Genomic DNA, 19137 nt, shown 5'->3' with positions numbered 1-19137 from the left:
CCGAGCGTCACAAGGGGATTGCTGCTGCCACCCAAAAGCAGCTCTGTCTCCCAAGCGGAGGAGAATCTGCACTGACTGAGCTCTTCTTTTGGTTCCATTTCCATACAAGCTCAATATTCAGTTGCAAGTGATTCATTTCCTGCTTTGCAAGTGGTTGTCCTCCCACAATTAGCAGCAGGAGTAACGCAGATGAGTTACGCTGTTTAAAGGAATTTTGGTTGCACGTGCAGAGCTTTACTGAGGCTGGTCAGTGGCGTTACCTCAAGCAGTAAGGAGTCTTCCCACCTGGGGCCAAGGGTGTAAGGAACAGGCGGTCAGCGCTGGACACTGAAACACATGGTTAACCCCTCGCAGAGGTGTGTGTTTTTTTAGTCAGCTCTGTTTGATTTTGATCTAAATTTTAAGATACAGATCAGTGGGTAAAGATGAAGGATTCTGCCATCCCAGGTCAACTGTAGGTCATGTCTACAGCTTCCCACTGCTGTGGGAAACACTAATGATTTTCAGTGTAGCATTTATATGCTGACAAATGTGCAATTTAAAAACACTTTGCAAATGCAAGCCCGTGTAGTAGTTCTGTCATGGCCTGCATGTGGTACAGCACCGCATCTTCACCACTGTCCTGGGAGGCACCTGCATTTGTTCAGCTGGGCACAAATAAAACATTAGAACACTAACGTTCCTTATGAAGAAGCTGAAAGATGATGTGTGGGTTTAGGTAGTGCTGTTTCTCCGCGTTTGTCCTGTCCCTTCTCCTCTTCTTGCATGTTGAGCCTCATTCCCCTACTAACACGCCAGGAGCTCTATCAAGACCTTTAATAGGCAGCCTCACCAGTGTAAACCCAACAGATGCCCCCATCAGCCCTCCTCACTGCCAGCCACCGCCTGACCTGCAGCTTACAGCGCACTGAGCCCATCCATTCTCGCTTGCTCAGCATGTTTTAACAGCCCTTCCACCTCTCCTGCTCGCAGCTTGTTTCACAAATATTGACTATCCGATTAGGGTGCCCCAGCACATGGAGTGATTTTGGTGTTCTCCCACTGGAGACACAATGGCTGTTGTAAGCAGGGTGCAGCTAGAGCAATCCCCCTCCTGCAGCTCCTTTCTTGGGCCCTTTGTAACAGGAGGGGTCTCCCCCCCCCCCCTCAGGATACATACTTTGTGTTGGGTCTGACAGGAGAGTCTGGCATAAAAAAACACATCTAAGGAGAAATAAATAAGTAGTTTTCCATGGAATTCTTATATCCAACTGATTAGCTCCTCAAGAGATTGCCACTGTGCTACTCCAGGTCATAGTTGAGGTTTTCACCCTAAAAATGTTTGCATGAAAGCACTGGTAGTTCCCAGCCTGGTCGTTGGTTGCAGTCACAAAATGAAAAGGGAATAAAACCCATTCTTCTGTGGTAGGTTCCTACTGGGCAGTGAGATAGGCAAGAGAGATGTTTGTGTCCAGCAGGAGCTTGAGAAGAGAGGTGTCTGTACTGCAATGCCCCAAGAGAAGAGCAGGGCAGCACACGTCTGGTCACGCCGTCTGCAACTCACACCAGCGAGTGCCCAGTGTGCGAGGCTGGGGATGCAGAGGGCTACGAGCCCCAGAGCGTGATGGCCACAGTGCTGGTACAACAGGGGCAGCAGCAAATATCTCCTGGCGGAAGGGTGTTGTATCTCCAGGGCTTTGTGTGGCAAAGCAGAGACCTGGGAGCTTCCCCAAACCTTGTGGCAGATGGAGAAATAATGTTGAGATCACTCACTTTCCAGTCTCATTCCCGCCTGCTGCATCATCCCCTGCCTGTCTGCACAAGGCACAAGGACTATGTTAAAAGGCAATTTGCTTTTATTAGTGACAAGGAGATAAACAAACACCCTGAACTCTTTGGTTGCCTGTGGAAATGGCTTTGATTCAAAATCTTTCCATTTATGGGCATAGTCAAAATCAAGATCCCAAGAGAAGAATTACATTTTCTACATTTTTTCCCCCAGTAGCCTCAGGGTTGGGTGCCTGCTGGGATGGGGGAATACAGAAGACGAAGAGGAGATGCTCCCCTTGAAGCCCTGCTCTGTCCAGGGGCTCAACCCTCTCCATGCCCAGGACTCCTTTAGATGGCATAAATCCATCTTTTCCACTACATAACATCCGTACAATCTCAGGGGATGAGAAACAGCCCCTAAGACCAGCAGTGTCTCTAAGCTCCCAGAAAAGCTTTTTGGGGCTGTACAAGGCAGGAAAAAAAAAAAAAAAGGATTTTTTTTTTTTTTCCTGAGCTGGTGACTGTGGCTGGTTTAGTCCCCTAGATCAAATCTCATTATAGAATTTCTGCTTCCTCATCTAACTCTGCCAGTCTTCCTTGCCCTCGGTATGTTTTTTGTAGGCAGGTACATCTGTAGCAAAACAGCACTGACCTCATATTCCTAATGTTTTTCTTACTACAAAAATATTTCTGTTTGGAGGGTGGAGCAAAAATTAATCCAATTTATACTAATTCTTTCAATTTTGAATAAAAGAGATGGAAGAGATACATAAAGAAATACTGACAATTTTTGTTCCTCAGTGAATCACAAGGCTTTCCCATCCAGAAGAAAGGACTTGGCTCAGCACCATTTTATAAGGAGTTAACCAACATTTAAAGGCTCATTGTTTGAAAACAGTCCAAAAAAACCCAACAACTTCCTTGGCTCGGTTTCCTCAAGTACTACTTAACTGCACACTCTTCAGTGAGGGGAGCTGCCTTTCACATACATCATGGGAAGCCGCAAAGAGCTGTGGCTTTTCCAAGCTGTACTTTCACAGGAAAATAAGACTTCCCATAAATGATTATCGTGAAGCAAACACATCTGCTTTCCCTACGGCAAGGAGTGACTTCTCTCCAGGATCAGTCATGGTTGTGCTGAGATTTCCCTTTGTCAAACACTGAGCTTGAGCCGCATGCGTGGCTGAGGGACGGATGGAGGGCTCGCCGGCTCCACTGACCAGGAATCTGGGATAACGTTCATGTGTTTATGCACTACTTGCGATTAGTGTTGTTCAGCTCCAGCACGTCTTTGCTTTTCAGCCTTGAGAACACTATGGGAACATTTTATTTCTTCAGATAAAATGGGCAGTATCTTGGCTTTTAACCTTGCTGCTGGGTTTTAAGGTAAATTCCTTTGGAAGTTAGTTTAATGTCTGTTTTTAGGAAAGATAAAAGACAAACAAAAAAAAACAACCACAACACCCCAAACCAAACGCCATTTTAATTTCAATCTGATGAAAAAACAATCCTGTCTGATCCCAAATGGGAGCTATTGACTGTTTATTTTCCCCGCTTTTTCTTTCAGCCCCAGGTTAACTCACAGAAATATCTTACGCTTCTCCATTTAACCATTAAACGGAAAGATCAGTCTGATCTAGATCCTATCAGGCTCTAGATATAAATATAGATGGAAATACATCCCTCAAAGCACATAATGTAACACAATTTGTCACGGTGTGTTTCCCTGCCAGTCTCCGAAGGCAGGATCCTGCCTTTGCCTTTTGGCCACTCTACATGAGGTTGGATGAGGAGAAGCGTCAGAAGGGTCTGAGATCTCACTGCTGTGGCTTTCTCTGTATTTCTGGAGCAGAAATGGCAGACTATAATATTTTGCTATTTTTTCCCCCCCAGATGATTCATATCAGAGACAACAAAGATTAATTTGGCCTTAATTTATTTCCAAGTAGTGTAGCTGCAGGCAGGCTTCCTCACTCAGTACTGAGCCTGTTTGCTTGGGAGGTTCCCAAAGCGAAGACATAGCCTGGACATTTGATCAACAATGCACTGCCCATCACTTTTCCCAAATAATCCCTACTTACGACCAAAAAGCTGATCTTCCACTTCCTTAAACAATACCAGCTGTAATTCCTTAAGGTTTTTATTTTCTTCTAGGTAATTGGAAAGAAAAAGAGAGGAGAAAAAAATGCACCCAGGAGCACAACTTCTCAGCCATGAGAGTCTTTCTCTACTCCAGTGGGTCAAGGCTTAGGGTCAAGCCGCATATATCTCAGCAATTTATATCCTGATTTGCCAGGGCTGGACGGTTATTTGCTTCACATGATGGCCTAAATATATATCCTTTACAATGCAATAATGCCTCTGTCTGACAAAGCAATAAATAATGGGAGATTCACCAATATGTGGCCTTTCTGTGTGCCCTGTAGGTTTAGACTTCAATGAGAATATTTATGCACTTGATTTATCGCCTTGATTTTCTGCCATTTTGAGGAACTCCCACCACAGGGGGATGAATCTTCTTTACCTCATGTTGTGTGCGCCTGCTGTCCTCGCAGGAGGTGGAGTCCCTTGCAGGGATGCAGCACAAAGCAGCGATGCAATATGAACACAACTTACTAACAACTTACTGTAATCGTATAGAAAACCCATAAACAGCTAAACGCCAAGAGAGGGTAAGGTAAGTTGCACTGAACAAGGGGATCAAAGCAGAGAAAAAGTAGTAAATTATGCCCTTTTTTTTTTTCAAGAACTGAAGGTTTACTTGGCAATTCTCAGCAGTGTATGGATTAGCAGGTTGTATCGATTTCCAAGATGGAAAAAAGTCCCCAAAGAAAGGAAGGGCCGAAGGCAGGAGCAGCACTTCCATTTCCACTGCGCAGGCAGCAATTGCTGTTGCCATGTGTGCTGCAGCCACGCTGAGGACACGTCCAAGCCAGGACTGACCCGAATGCTCCACAGGTACCAGCATGGGAGGGAACTATTAACGATCCCAACCGATACAAAGTCAACCAATACAGAGTTCACAGCAGCTGCAACGTACCAGGTAGGCATAACCTAAATGCAACAAATGTTAATGTATAGCGTACTTTACATCCGTACAGAGGGAGATGGACTTTACTGCAAGGGCTTGATAAGTTAAATAACCACAATAAACTTTTAAGGATGGCAGGAAAGAAGAAAAGGGCAGAAGTCACAAGCTAAACATACACATGCTCAGCAAGGCAGAGCTGAGAACAGGACCCAGAATTTGAGTCGCAGCCCCATAGTGCAGCTTCTGCAGCCCGGTGAGCTTCTCCCAGCAAAAGCAGCAAACGCTGGCAGGCTCCATCCCAGCACTGTATGCCGGCACGGAGCCGTGAGCAAGCCTGGTGTACTGCTCTGCTGTCCCGCAGGACACACCAACCCCGAGAGCAATGGCCTCTCCTCCACAGCTGAGCACCCCTGCCAAGAGGTTCACCCCACGTGTTTGTACATAGATACATTTTTGTCCCCAGACTCCAAATACATACACATATACATATATACCTTATTCTACACTATGTATATAGCATGGAATATATATACACACACACATGTAATAGACAGAGTGGAATTAGGCCCTAGGCCAAAACAGGCAGCAAAGCAGCTTGAAGGAACGGGACCCCTAAAAGGCACGTGAGAGGTTCATTACCCTACGCAAGAGCAAATCTGAATGCTTGCAGGCAATCTTATGAAAAGCAGACACTCAAATGTCACAAAAAAACCCCCAAATATTAAACTGCTCCACATGGCGCACAAATACAAACAGGCTTGTGCGTAAAGCCATCCCTGCCTTTGGGTACGCGGTAACTTCCCTAACTCAACACAGCTAAAGCCAAGTTTCCAGCAGAAGGGCAAGCTAACGCAGCCCGGAGTCTGGGGAAGTGAGATGACTCTTTCCATCGGCTTTAGGGAAGGAATTGTCCTGCCCTTCTGGAGCACAGGGGCACTGACGGTGGGGTGACTGCTGTGTTTTTAGCAAACCCTTGCAGGAAGCACCAGGTTTTGCAGGTGCAGAGGTGACTAACGGCCACTGGGCACTTGCGTATGCAACTGGCAGCTTTCCTGCTGAGCCACATGGCCAATTAGTAGATATAATTACAAACAGATACTATCTAGGTTTCTGATGTCTTTGACCAGCTAAATGCCTCCATCCAAGCTTGCATCACTGAATACGCAGGTAGCTACACTGGAGGCCCAGGTCTGCGTGCGTTTAACAGGTTCGGAGTTTGTGGAGCTTAATACACGCAAGCCAGGGAAGGGAAGGGTTTGTCTTTACTTTCAGCGTGAGCTAGAGGGGTGTTATTGTACAGAACCACACAAGGCGTGTTTCCTTTATGATGCACAAAGACAGATGTAAGAAAATAAAAGGAAGCAACGTGACATTTCTATTGGAGGACATGCCAAAGCTAAGCCAGTCCTCACAGCCCTGCGAAAACCCTGCCGGGCCAGAACATCACGCAAAGAAAATCGCCACTGTATTTTCCTGTATTCAGCAGATCAGCTGCACATTCTTCACACAGTGCTATCGAAGTCCTACAATATGAACAACTGGCACCCGTTGTACTGGCCACTGAGATTTTGCAGGCAACCTGATGGTGGGTGTTTGATTTTCACCCCAACACACCTGCAGAAATCACGCACACGTGTTTACCAGGGAATTTCATATGACTGCCACTGGTAACAATATGCTGTGCAATATGCTGTGGAAAAGATGCACAGATGCCCTCAAAGCATGTTTCTCTCTGCCCTGTGGATAGCTTCTTTTGTTAATAATTTTCTTGAGATAACTGGGACATCAAATTATTTTGACGTTGTTCTCTAAGGTATATAGATACTTCATTTTTCTGCTGACAGCTTTAATTATTCAGCACTGCTGCAGCACCAGCTGAAATACAATCACAGGAAAGGGCTCCTAACACCACAAATAATAGCCAATTTTGAGGATGACAAGTTAAAATCAGCAGTGAAAACCAGCTTATACTCTCTGACCTCTACCCAGTCAAATCCTGCTGTTGCTATAGTTGCTATTCTGATGTTATTTCTCTTTGCTGTAGAAGTAATTTGTAAAAGAAAAGGAAAACATTGCCTTTCCTTGAATCTTTTGTGTGGTCTTAAGTCATTACATCTTATCACTGGACCGATTACTCATTTACAATATAAAACTATTAAAAAAGGTAGTTTGCTGTTGTACCACACTTGACATACTTTCCCCATTTACTCCCATGGAGGAGGAGTGACTCTTTAACATCTTGAAAATTCTTCCAAAATAAAAATAAATTCATGTGGTGTCATGTGGGCATTCCTTAGAAGGACAGAACTGCCACAGCACATGCTCTTGGTGGGCAGCCCACAGCTGCAAATATCAAACCCACAGTGCAGGAAAAGAAGTTTATCATTCTCTGACAATGGGATGCCTTAATGCAACAAAAATTGCTGTAGCTCTCTGGCAAAGGCAGCCGGTTGTTCCTGAGGTAGCATCCTCCCACTTTGTCTTCTGCTTAACTCCCTGAAGACTCAAAGGAGGACTAGATACACTTCTTGATCCCCACAGTGACGGTGAAGGAACAACTCAACGGCATGGTGTTTTCCTTTTGTTCCCCTACGCTGAGAAGAGGAAAAGGGGGATGACTTAAACAGCAGGGTCATTGCCCAGAGGAAGCCCTCCAAGAGCTGCAGTCCTTTGCTCTGCATAAGAGAGTCCTCCCAAGGGATCCACTCATCCATGGAGAAAGGCTGGCAGTGGGACAGGTAGTGCCAGCCCTCACGCCAGGCATATCGACCACGCTGTGCCTAGCCCAAACCACAGCTGCTGTCAGAGGGGGCTCTCACTGGTGGACAAAGTGATGCCAGAACAGGCTGCCACTGTGACTTTTCTTCAGTCATGGAGTTCTAATGGCATAGGATATGAAAAGTTTCCAAATGGCTGCCAGATTTTTATCTGCTCTTCTTTTTGTGATGGTGCTTCTCAAAGGCACAAAGAACACAAGGGGTGTGCCTGACATCTGCACCACTGAAAAAGCTGTCTCTCAAAACCACCCCTCAATAGTTACAGCTCTCCAGCACACGAGGGACTTCCAGTCTAGGTTGGAGGGACAGCTGACACGTTGACTCCAGAGTGTCTGGTCTGACATGCAAAGCCACCCAGATGGCAATGAAAATCTCCAGTAAGTCTAATCTCTAAAAAAGTATCATCTGAGGCACAGCTCCTAATGTCTCACACTGGGGAGTACTTTTTCTCCATGAATAGCACCATAAAAGCTGTGACTTATAAGCAGCACAACAGAGTGCTTGAGCAGTTTGGCAAAACCTTGTCCTGGCTTTTCAGACTCCTCTGCCCCCTTGCTGGTCGCCCCGCCGCAGAGCGGACCCGGAGGAGCTCCCTCAAGCAGCCCCGCAGCTGCTTTCTCCAGAGCAAGCATTGCTCTACCAGCCCAGCAGACACCTATGGAGACACCTGAAAGCATAGATCACGTTTTACAACATCTCAGGCCCTTCAGTGTCTTGTTCTCCACCTCCCATTCCCCTAGAAACTAGAAATTGCATCTGGAGCTGCAGGAATTATTGCCACCAAACATAAAACCGACATTTCTTTTTTATCGCTTATGGGAGCTTAAGAAAAATAAAACTTTACCTTTCTTGCATTTGGGACAAAGATTTTCAAGCTATCTCAGCTTTTCTGACAGGTTTATGAGATTTTCCTTGGCTTCCTTAAAACACATACTGGAAGGCAGAAAATCTTTGGGTGCTGCACTTCAGCCTTTGGCGCTGCACCCAAGGGGACTGAACACCTCCAAAATGACTCTCAAGTTCAGAAGTGACCCATGGTGAGGAAGCACATCAAAACTCAAACATGAGTGGGAAAACGTTGCTAAGTGCTCCTGAAAGCTCGCTGAAATTGGGTACGGTAGAACTGGCAGCAGGACCTTTGTCTGCTACCAAGGGGATATGATCAGTAAGGTCAAGGAGCACCGAGCTGCTTGAAAGGAAAAGGGCAGCACCCTGACTGACAGCGGTGTGAGACCTCATGGCATCCCAGCCGTCCCCGAGCTGCTCATAAACATATTTTAAAGTTATTTTCAGTATGGGAGCAGCTGGAAGGAAAGCAGGCTGGAAAATAATTAACTCTAAGGAAAAATGGAAAGAAGAATGTGGCAAGGAGGAGGACCTCGCCAAATCCCTTGGTTGAAATATGCAGTCGGGTTCCTGTCTGGCAAAACTCAAAAATACTGGCTGGGAAAATTCACTTAGTTAAGAAGAGAAGGAAGAGTATAAGAGTAAGTAATTAAGGTTCACATTATCCTTTGAGCCTGGCATCTGCTTAAATTAGCTCGTTTGATCTCTACTTTCTCCTTTAATCCGAGTAGTTTTGAAAGAGTTATCACAGGACACAGGTCTGTTCTGGGTTACCTTTTGGCCCTACTGTTTATCCAATTAATTTGTTTGTTGCACATTTTAAATTCCTTTGTCTGCTTTTACCAATTTTCCCTCCATGCACTGTCTGGTCTTTCTGCCTGTGCTCTCAGCTTCCTTCCCACACAACACATTTGAGTCTGGGCTTAGTTTTAATTTATTTAATTTTTTAGTAAATTAATTTCCAAGGCTTTTCTTAAGATTGAAATAGTTATATCATGGCCAGACGACAAAGTCAGCCAAGATGCCCTGCCGAGCTAGAACCTGGGGCATTGCAGAGCAGGTATCAGCTCTCTTTGCTCTTCCCAGCTCCCATCCTGCTCCGATTCCAGTGCCCGCACCCCTCACACAGCAATTTTCACCCTCCAGGCAGAGGAGGTCACTTTCCGGCAGGAAAAGAAGTGTAAGGATATGAAAGAGTAGCAGTCGGCTTCTGCGCCAAAAACCCTTCTCTTTCACCATCCCACTGATTTCTTTGTGGAAAAAGGCTCTCAACGCTAGACGCTTAACTTTATCAAAGGTAAAATTACGTTCATTGAATTTCATTATCAATTTTCTACTTTTTGTTTGTGATTTCCCATTTAACATTAAAAAAAATATTATATTGTTATCACTCATCACAAAAGGCTAATCCTATTAGTACTTTCCATATTGTATTACAGAAAACAAACAAGGGGGCTGTGGCGATTCCTCACCCTGCCATTTTCATTATTTATAGACAGCGTATTTCCCCCACACGCTCACAGCCAGTGCTGCCCAAGATAACAAGTTCAATGCACAGTTGGTTGGAAGGAGCCATGCAAAATATACTCAAATGTGTGAAAATGAGAAAATGAAAGGACATGAGCTCCTTGTAGGCAGCAGGTGAGATGGCCTTTTATGCACAGAAGCATGCTATTGAATCTAATCAGAAGCGATGTTTCCTATTAGAAGTAAAAAAAAAATAATTGCCAACAGCTAATACTATCATATTTAAGCTTGATTTTTAACTTAAAATTCAAATAAATTCATTTCAGTGAAATCACTAATGAACTATTTACGGGTGTCTAATTGATTCATCCCCTACTAAATACTATAAGGCTTCCCCCCCTAGAATTCTTTTATGTCATCAAAATATGACAATTAGTGATAATCCCACCAAGAGGTGGGCTGTGCTGCTCAGGATGAGAACTGGTACCTTACTAGGCTACTTGCACCATACCGAGCCCTGTATGAGTAAACAGTACACAACACGAACCGTGTGAAGAAATCACTCTGATATACTGCGGTATCTCACCAAAACCAGACCCAAATGTGTCCTGTGCAGCTGCTGCATTTGCATTCGTAACTTTTAGGTTTCATAATTCTGCTTTCGCTTTCACATCTGAGACCACGTTAATGTGGCTACCATTCAATCTAGGGACTATCCAGAGAAAGGGGCACATCTTCTGCATAGCGGCTACAAAATTACCCTTATCCTTTGATATATTAAAATTGAAATGCTGTAAATTTCTGTTGTCATGGAGATATTTTCCAGGCCACTCTGTGATTGGCCATCTGAATTCTCTTTCCTTTGGGTTTTCCAGCCTAATTAACTGTGATATTTTTGCCAACAGAGAGGAAAAACCCAGAGGAATGGGTTTTGGTCTGCGATTGCATCTCTTACGGAGCAAATTTCATTTTTGTATACTATTAAAGGCGAAATGCACAAGCGTGGCATGTATTTATAGTGCAGAAAATGCAGTAACGCTCAGGCAGGAGTCAAGCGTTATCGGGTTTGAACACGCAGCTGTTATTTATATCGCCATAATATGAAGCAATGCCACCCCAGTTAAGACGACACATCACATGTTACTGATGCAAGGCAAGACAACAACGCGAGTTGTGGGACTGTGATGGCAGGCAAAGGTGGGCAGGGCACGGGGCTGCCAGTGCAGCGGGCAGCAGCAAACCCAGGCATGTCACAATGCTCCTTCACTGCAGCCAGCTGCAACAGGGTGATCTCAGCCAGCACCAAAGCGACAGCGCTACCTACACCAGCAGCACTTCTGACACAGACAAACCCAGGATTCAGGCAACAGAAAAGGAGCTCTGGGCAGGGTCCAAAGCAGACTTGTGCCAATTATAAAAATATTGTGTTTACTCAGGCCTTTGTTTTCCTCGCCCTTGCGTTGCTGAGTTATTTATTTTAGAGCTGAAGGATGACCAAGCCTATCAGATTCGGAGAGTGGGCAGGAGCAATCTCACTCATTTACGTGAAAGAAGAAAATGCCTGGTGGTACAGGTTCATCCTCCCCACTCCCTAGTGATATGGCTGATAATAAATTCAAAGCTAATTTATCTGCTGCTGTATGCTCTGTAACACAGACAGGTCTTGAGATCAGCTTCCCTTATGTTTTTCAAATTAAAGTGTCTTTGATGTACTTCTCTTCCTGCCTTTGAACATTTAGAGTCCATTGGCAACAAACTGAATGATTTGGTACTAAATAGACTCCCTTCTCCTTCCCCCCAAGAGAATTAGCATCAGGTCTTAATTTACTAATGGACTACAGACATCCATTAACGTAGTAATTAATTCAGTGCTAAAGTGCCTGTAAGACAGAACCACACTGAGTGCATGGGGGGAAAAAAATTACAAGTGACGTCTTCCCAGTGAGTATCACAGGGCTTGGGTGGAAAAGTTAATTTAACAAAGAAATAATGGTGTGCTTCATTCCTTGTCTGCAGCTTTATGTCTAATTACAGCATTTGACAACAATCCTATACTCCATTCTGAATTTTTGGACGGGGGTCTGGTTTTTTCCATCTTTCAGAAATTAAACATGGAGGCAGTTCACACCAGCATAAACAACTGCAGCTCCCTCCGAGTCTGGCAGAGCATTGCCAGCAGCGTGGCAGGGTGCTGGCTCTCGTCCCGACTAATGAACCACGCCGCAAAGCCGGGAGCCTCCAACGTCAATGCAAGCAGCTATTGCACCTCAGCCACAGCAATAACGTGGATGATTTTGCGTGTACACCACCCTATCAGAGGCTTACATCCACCTCTTCCAAAAGCAGCCTGCTGTCCTGCAGCCTCTGGGCTAGCAGTACATTTCATCGCTCCCTCTAGATCTGCCTTTGGGATCGCTGGTGAAGGAGGTGGTTTCAAGTGCCTGGGAACACGTCCTCAGCTTCTCCAAACCTCACCAACACTCTTACAAAGTGAAGCTCTGTATCTGTCACAGTGGCATGCAGCTGCTTGTGCTGGTATTTTATGAAGACAGGACAGATGTTCCTCACATTTCAGATTCCCTCGCTGACTGAAATTAGCCACCTTCCTGAAAATAATTGCTGCCAGTGGCAACTATTACAATTAAAATGTTTATTAATGGTTTGCAATGCCCAGACTAAGCTAGGCATCATGTGCCAGGTCATAACGAACTTAATTAGACATTATTTAGAAGTCTTGGTTGATAAATTAAACACCTTTCCAGCTCTGTTCATTGGTAAGGTATCTACTGCATTCAAGTGGGACAGACAAAAGAGCAAGTGAGCGGTTTTCACTTAGAGCCCTTCAAAGTACCCTGAAGCAATCAGAATTTTTTTTTTTTTAAATGCTAGACTACCTATTTTAGGAACACATCAGCCAGTTTAAATAAACACACAGTATTAATGAGGCACAGCAATTACCTGAGTTCAAGGCTAGCCAACAAGAGCTTTCCAGTGGATTTCATGCAGTAGAATTTCACTTGGATGAAGAAGCTGGGTTGTAGAAGATACCGTAATCTTGGAAAAACTGCACTAGGTTCTTATTGCTGGGTTCGCGGTTTCTGGGGAGAGAGAGAGAGAAATATGTATATATACACACATATATATCTATATATATACATACACACACACAGAGCTTTTATCATCACTTGTGCTTCAACTCAACGCAAGCATGCTCTTGTGCTGCACAAGATACCACTGAACCAATTGCTCTTACCCGACAAAATGTTGCAGGCAGTGACTACATACCATGGTTTGATTGTATCAATAGAATGATTTAATTAGGGCTTTTCATGCTACACTATTGATATGAAGAGATGATGCGTCTGCTTCAATCTGTGTTACCTGGAATGTTTATTAGTGACTATTTGAGCAGGATTAAGGAATTACATCGAGGTACGGATAGAAACAACCAACCATCTGTTGATGGTTTATTGTGTCCACAAAGCAAGCAACATCAGTTGTGTTATGCCTTGTTCGGACTCTGTATTAATCACAAGATGACACTCCAGTTGTGTAAATAACTTATCTGCAACAGGGAAAAGGTTTCATGAGTGGAGAAGTTTTTGTTCATCCAGTGTCAGCTGAATGGTCCAGCTGCCTTCAAGCCACACTGTGAGTGTGTTCTGGTTTGCTCCCAGCATAAGTCCTTTGTGAATGCCTTTGCCTTCACGTCTATATTTCCTTTTAAAAACAGGCAAAGGAGTTGCATGTTGTGTGGGCTTATAGCTGTAGAGAATAGGTGCGATGCACTAAATGGATAGGGATGGAAAATCCTTGTTACTGCGCACCGTGGCACAATGAGCATCATTTGTTCAAGAAATTCAGTTATGGCCTTACTCAAAGAATGTAGTCTCACAGGCTTTAGACAAGGTATTTCAGAGGGGTCCATGCTATTTTCTCCTCTAAGGTAGCTCTTGGACATGGCCCTGTGCTCCTTCTCCTCGCTGTCCGCAGCACCAGCCTCCCCAGCTGAGCTGTGGCTGCTCATAGCACAGTTCTCTATTCCAGACACCAGCAGCATTTCCAGCGACAGCGAGGCACCCTCGCCTCCTACTTATCAACCACTGAGTGCCATCCAACAGCAGGTGACTCCGTACCTCTCTGCTTTAATGCTACACCGCAATAAAAGTAACTCGGCTCCCAAGAACACATTTGGCTTCAAAGCTCTTGTGATCCGTGTGTGACATACATACATTAGATTAGAAATCCATTTGTCAGTCAGAGCTAATAACAGCGCTTGCTGCACAGAGCATTACCTTTGTCAGGAGCTGGCATGCCATGAATATGCATGCGGAAGAGTGAGCATGCTTGGTACAAATGTATCTACACTAGATGGGCTCCAGCAAGGACTTAATGTTCTAGACAGCAGAATTTGTCATAACCTTGGAGCCTGGTGCTAGAGACACGTTATCCATGAACTGAGGTGGAACAAAATCTGTTGCTGCTTTCCTTGCCCATGTCTGCTTCTGGATCAGGCCCTCAGATATTTTTTAGATGTTAAAATAAACACTAAAGGCATCAGGAGCATTTTGGAAGTTGGCGTCTTGGGGTTTTTCTGTAATTCTGCCACTGAAAAGAGGAAGATGGTGTTTTCTTTCAAAGCACAGCTTCTTCAGTTGGAAAGAATGGATCAAAGGAGAACAGAGATGGCTGATGCCTATAAATATCGTACTTAAATTTGCTGCGAACAGAAAGGAATTGCATGTCGATTGGAGCTGTGTTTACTCCTAATGCTACCGATAGCCGCAGCTGGGCTGGCACAGAGCGGAGCAGGGAAATCTCCCCCGAGGCTCTTGCCTCTGCAGTTTTAGTGGGCTATTCTCACACACTTTATTGAGTATCTAGTAAATAATTTTTAAGAGGTCTTATGCAGTCTTGAGCCAGCTATGCTCAAGTACTGTTTTTTTTTTTTCTTCCAGTCAATCATCCATAAAGTGGTAAGCTGATTTTTATCTTTCTAATACACTTATCTACCGTTAATGGGGCAGGGGGTAGAGGAAATTAAAAACCCAGAGAAGATGATGACACTGTGATAGCAAAAAAGGAACCTCTTCCTGCTTTTTAAAGTTCATTCTTGGTTGAAAGAGAAGTGAATAGCCTAGACAGAAACACGAGACACCTCCCTGGACACTTGGCTGGATGCTATATTCACAGCACTTCTCAGTGTGATTCACAGAGTGTACAATCAATCTCCACACATGCAAGAAGTCATCACACACAGGACCAGTAAATAAACACGCGCACTCTTCACCCGTGAGCCCTCCACTCCCCCTGCAGCGAGCCCTGCTCCCGCCCTGCTTGTCCCAGGGCACCCGCCCACGTATGAGCTCCAATTCAGAGAAACGTCCCAAAATGCCCATAAACACAGCGCTGTACGCTGTAACCATTCAGCTCGCTCCAGCTTGAGACCTGGGGCGGTGAAAGCAGAGTTCTTCATAACTGTGCTTCTGACGCGGTTTTACACCCACCAATGCCCGCGTCAGAACGGTGACTCTTACCACAACAGAGGAGTGCTTACTCTGTGGTAGCTAGTTATTCCACAACCTGCAGAAACTGGTAAAGTTGCTTTCCTTGGGCATTTGATCCCTGTTTAACAACATATCATTTTTAAATCTGGAGCCTTGAAAGCCAAAATTCACCCCCAAAATGTCCTGACTCACAAAGCTTCAGTGACTGTCTTTGAACCGTGACGGTATTATCAGAGGGAACCAGAGACCCTTCTCTGGGACTCAATGTTCTCCTGATATTTGGTAATATCAGCCGTATGAGGGACCACAGCACAACGGGAAGCAGGAGGCATCTTCTCAGGGGCTCCTAAACCACACAGCAACATTTCACAGTCCGCCCTCTGTGGACCGTGCACAACCATGGAACATAAGCCAGAAGCAAAAACTCATGAAGTTTAAAAATCTCCTACAAAAGCTTTTCCCCCCACTTCAAGGCCAAGGAAAACAAACTGGCCTCGCAGCATGTGGTGGAGAGGAGAACGGAGACAAAAAAAAAAAAAAAGACATTCTAATTAGAGTAAAATTCAATAAGCTGTAGGCTTGTTTTAAAATGAAAATGCTACTACTTTTTTGCAGCAGTGACCTTATTTTTGCCTTGAGGATTCATACAAAGCACAGCAGTTTGCAGTCAATGTTTTCAAGTGGAACTGCCCAAGAGCATGCAAAGTTTGGAAGATCTTGGCTTTTTGGGTCAGGTTGCAGTTTTCTCACAGAAGTTTTCATTCATTTTCTTCAACTATAAGCTCTGCATATCCCACCATGCTCATCCCAGCACCCAGCGTTTGTGGCTCCCAAATATCCTATAAACACCCATTAAGTCCCACCGCTACCCTATGGGGACGTCACTCGCTTCCAGGCGCAACGCTGGAGCTGCAGGCTGCAGCCGTGCCACGCTGCAGAGGCAGAGTTAGGACTAAATCAGATTTAAGTTAGACATTTGTTTCTCTTCAGACCTGGTTGCTCTGTATGACAGTAGCTAATTTAGACACACCTGAGCAAGGTATAATTAGCTGAGTGTATGAGATGTTATTCAATATATTATTATGTGAATAAGATGATTTTCCTATGGGTTTGCGTAACATAGCAGGATGAGGATGTGCTAATCTGTACTTCCAACTCAATACTAATTATAATGACTTCATATATTCTATATCAATACTGTATTAAAATCTCTATTAATGCAATGAGAATACTAATAATAGTTGCAATTAGAAACCCTCAGGACTCACATAACCATATGCCTATCTCCTTCCTGAAGGCCCATCCATCCACCACAACGTGGCCATGGGCATGATCTGACACATCAAAGTACCAAGGTGCCTGTGTGAGCTGACATACCGCAATTTCACCTGCTTCTCTGCAGCATCGTTCTGCCCAAATTCAGAGTTGTCCAAAAATCCCACTCCCTTGCACTGGGCTACGCTTTCATGATAATACAACGATGATTAAAGAAGTTTTCTTGTCAAGCATTGCTCAGCACGCTCTGCTCAGCCATTGGTGCATAGGGTCCCTTTCCTGACAGTATTTAATGGTGCTTGGCAGTGCCTTGAGCCTGACAGGTGTTATTTATGGCACACTTCTATATTATTTCAATAGCCACACTGACAGCCTGCCTCCTGACACCCTGCCCCTTGACCAGCATCAGCAGCACAGACCCCTGATGCCTTGCTCTCTGCCCAACTGTCAGTGTAGGCAGGATGCTGCCCACGTTATCCATGCAAGGAAGGATTCTCTCAAATCTCACCGCCGCTGCTGGAGCCAAGGGGTGGTGCAACTCTTACCCATATTCAAAAGGCATTCGCACAACTGGCTGTGGCTGCCAAACTGCCTGGACACCAAGTGTCCCCCAGCAGTCCATCAGAGTCATGGCATTGCCCACAATCCTGTGTTTGCTGTCGGTGATCAGGTGAGCCGCAGTACCGGTGCGTCATTGCTCATATTTCCTAGTGCCTCCGTGAAGCTCGGTTCATAACATGTTGTCAGATGGTGGGCAGGTGAGGTTGCCACTGTGCCACAATGGAACTGGGGATGAGCACCTTGAAGCTCAGATCAATAAGACAGACAGCCACTCCGGGCATCCCCAGTAAGTCACCCAAGGACCTGGTTGTGGTGACAGAAAAATTAAGCATTGGAGCAAGAAAAAAAAAAAAAAAAAAAGCTCAAAATCCATGACAATTATTACAGAAGCAGTTCAGCAGACCTGAAGCTGGTACTAGGGCTTGCTTTTTTTCAGCTATGAAACTGTATTTGAAGGGAAGATCAGAGACTTTTTTTCCTTCCCAGTTTTCTATTATGTGTTATTCACATTTTCATGTGATAGTTTCTAGGAGAAATGCACACCCTTCCAGCAACTAATAGAACATCCAGATAATGAAGACTGCAGCTCCTGATAAAAAAAATCTCCAGGAATGAATTAGCCCTAGATAGTATTATTCTCTGCTTTTAAATTCATGTTTATATAGAAGGAAAGAAGCTAGCAGATCTGAGAAATCATAGATGCGCTACAAATTACAAGCCATGAAATACTGTACCTTGAAGGTGAAAGTTGGACCATTTTTAACGCAAGATAAGGGAGCCACATGTCTTTGTTTCACCTGCCCAGACATGTTTTTGTAATAGAGCAGCCTGTTGTAATGATATTTCTTATTTTGACTGTCCATTTGTCACAGCAGGTTTTCTTCCTGGTGTAGTAGCACCAAAAAAGATGAGGACTGGGAACTTAATGTCACTGTTCTTTGTTCCTGTCTGTAATTCTCACATTCTAGTGTTTCCTGATACTACATAAATCCCAGTAAACGGATTTTCTCTTTTCAGGTGTTGCAGTTTGTTTGTCCAGATGAAATGCAGAAACCTCTGTGCCTGACGGATACCTGGGAGCTGTTCTGGCATCCTCAGTGCCAGATGCAAACGACGGCCTGAAGAACAGCCGCAGGATGATCTTCCAGTGGGCAGTGCCCCGTGAGCTGGAAGGGGCACTCCCCAGTTCAGAAATAGTACGTGGGGGTGAGGCTGCACTGTGGCCACTGATGTGAGAGAAGGCAGGAAGGGAAAGCTTTTTGCTATACATTTTTGTAAGTACATCAGAGAACTGGGCTGGCATCCCATTTGTACTGTGTGCCATGTCATCTCTGCTGGCTGCAAACGCAAAACCTCTCTGTATTGCTTGTAGTTACGCACACATGTAGAGGCAAGACACCTTCATCAATTAAAAGGCCTCTTCGACACAAGAAGAAAAACCTCAAGTTCAGGACTATTCAGACATATTCTGTTAGTATAGGCGATAAGGCTCTCTGCATCCATCGTAGCCCCTCCAAAGCTCACCTTTCCAGAGGAAAGTGTGCCTGTTCACCCTCTTTCACCTACTGAAAGAGCAGTAAAACACTCTCCACTGACTCTGCAGAGGGACTGAGGATAGAGGAAAAAAAAAGGCCTCTGGAAATCTAACCTTAATACTCATTGTTTCATAGTCTCCAAGCAGCCTCACATTTCCATGATGCCATTTGTTGCAGGTTTTTTTCCTGTGTAAAACATTTTCAAGTTCTTCTAGGGACAAGGAGAAGCCCAACTTCTGTTTCAGCTCCTCTGCCAGAGCTCATTCTCTGGGTCACTGTCATTCCTCACTAATCTAATAAATTTTCTCAGCCGATTAATTCAGGCTTCTGGTAACAAGTGGTTGTGCTGTGAGCGTGCTGGGATTCAATGCCAGGCACTCGCTCTCCCC

At 44.8% G+C, this 19137-nt stretch overlaps 1 long non-coding RNA gene across 1 annotated transcript in view; it reads right to left on the bottom strand.

Moving 5' to 3' along the window:
* Nucleotides 1-12834: 12834 nt before the first annotated feature.
* The window catches only part of LOC147598842 (uncharacterized), a 139151-nt gene continuing 132848 nt past the window's right edge, over nucleotides 12835-19137 (bottom strand). The window contains exon 5 of the long non-coding RNA XR_015260168.1: nucleotides 12835-12968. This is a non-coding gene — a long non-coding RNA (uncharacterized LOC147598842). The remainder of the gene's footprint in view (nucleotides 12969-19137) is intronic.

Source organism: Chlamydotis macqueenii, chromosome 15, assembly GCF_036417535.1.
Source record: "Chlamydotis macqueenii isolate bChlMac1 chromosome 15, bChlMac1.mat, whole genome shotgun sequence".
NCBI classification, from domain to species: domain Eukaryota; kingdom Metazoa; phylum Chordata; class Aves; order Otidiformes; family Otididae; genus Chlamydotis; species Chlamydotis macqueenii.
The sequence above is the reverse complement of the archived record's forward strand: the minus strand, read 5'-3'. Positions and strand labels throughout refer to the sequence as shown.